Raw genomic sequence first — 1,996 nt, 5'->3', positions numbered from 1 at the left:
ATAAAATACAATGCAGCATAATGTTGATTTGTTGTTTTCCAGGTCAATCTGTGACTATCAGGTATCTGTTTCTGTTTGAATTTTAAAGAGGTTTGAGATTTCTCTCTTCTACTGAGTGTAAAAGACCACAGGTCAGTAGCTAAGTCCCAAACTGCCTTGGGAAGAGGAGAGGGACAGGTTGGATGATTATTTGGGGGAAAGAAAAATACAGAAAGCAAACTCTGCCTACTATAATCTAGCACACTGAGTCTGTATCACTTTTGTAATTTACATGTAGGGATTAATCTATAGATGTACAAAGTTCTTCCTACAACAGTTTGAAGGCAAAGGTTTAAATTGACTGGCTGTTACTTAAATTTTCTTGGTGGTCATGAAGATGATAATAAAGATAACAGGAAGTGGTATCATTTTGAAGACTACAAAGTGCTTTCATGGACATTACCTCATTTTAATGACAACCCTTTAAAGCAGATGAGTTGGGTAAGACTTCTTTTCCAAGATAATTTAGATGAAGTATTTTTCAAAACATAGGCCAGTATATAAATTCAGCTACTGTAGAGAAATCTTGTCATAGTGAATAGAATATTTTGCTCAATGTCAAGAAGATCTGGTTTGACTCTTGCCTCAGAAATTCACTTGCTGTGTGACCTTGGATGAGTCACTAAACCTCTCTTAGTTTTCCCACTTATAAAAGGGATATAACAGGATCTAATTCACAGGGTCATTGTGAGCATCAAATGAGATGTTTTGTATAAAGCTGAAAACACTTCATCAATGTAAGTTGTTTGATAGATGAGGAAAGAAATTGTCACTTATTGGTGCTGTTCAGTAATCCAGTTATGTGTACCACTTCCTGACCCCATAAACCATAACATGCCAATGCTATCCATGAGATTTTCTTAGCAATGATAAAGAAGTAGCTTGCTATTTAGGGCAATTAGTTGGTAGAGTAGTTAGTGCACCAGGCTTGGAGTCAGGAAGATTCATCTTCATGAGTTCAAATCCAGCCTCAGAAATTTTCTAGCTATGTGACCCTGGGCAAGTCACTTAACTCTATTTGCCTCAGTTTTCACAACTGGAAAATGAGCTGGAGAAGGATATGGCAGAAACCACTTCAGTATCTTTGCCAAGAAAGCCCCAGGGGCAGCTAAGTTGCACAGTGGTTAGAGCACTAGCCCTGTAGTCAGGAGGACCCAAGTTCATATTCAGCCTCAGAAACTTAATTGCCTAGCTATGTGGCCTTGGGCAAGTCAGTTAAACCCCATTGCCTTAAAAAAATTTAAAAAAAAGAAAAAAGAAAACCCCAAAGAGGGTTACAAAGAGTCAGACACAACTGAAATAACTAAACAGCTACAAAATTTCTAGTGGATTAAGACAAACAGGATTAAGTGATTTCTTAAGGTAACACAGCTAATAATTGAACTTGAATCTTTCTAATTCCAGGCCCAGCACCCCATGCTCTGAGCTATTTTACTGACTCTAAATCACTTGCCCAGATGAAATAATTTTAAATTCAAATCATATATGTCCATTCCAGATCTGATGATACCACAAGAGGTAGGCATTCATTTCAAGTCTCTCAAATTCAGGGCTTTGGTGACACAGAAAGATATCTACTGAAAAAATTTTATTCACATTGTCTTTAACTGAAACCAAATGTGTTTCTAGGAACCTGTCCATGGATACTTTTGAAAATCATTAGACTTCCCAAACGAACCATGTTGGAAGCAGTAGCAATGGATTTCTTAAAGGAAACATAATTAAGCAAACCAGAAGCAAGAACCATAGTACCAAGTACAGTTAGTTGTAGCAGGACAGAAGGAGAATTATAAAATAGAACAAATGGTCTTTGGAGGATTAATATCATTTAATTGTTATGTCCTGCAGTCCCCATTATTCTAAGTTGCTGGGGTAAAAATGAATTTTAAAATGGTGAATTCCCCAAGTAAGCCTATTAATAACTTTCTCTTTGACTGTATCTAAGAGATGCCAAAAT

This window comes from Macrotis lagotis, chromosome 1 (genome assembly GCF_037893015.1).
Source record: "Macrotis lagotis isolate mMagLag1 chromosome 1, bilby.v1.9.chrom.fasta, whole genome shotgun sequence".
NCBI classification, from domain to species: Eukaryota; Metazoa; Chordata; class Mammalia; order Peramelemorphia; family Peramelidae; genus Macrotis; species Macrotis lagotis.
This window is presented reverse-complemented; position numbering follows the sequence as displayed.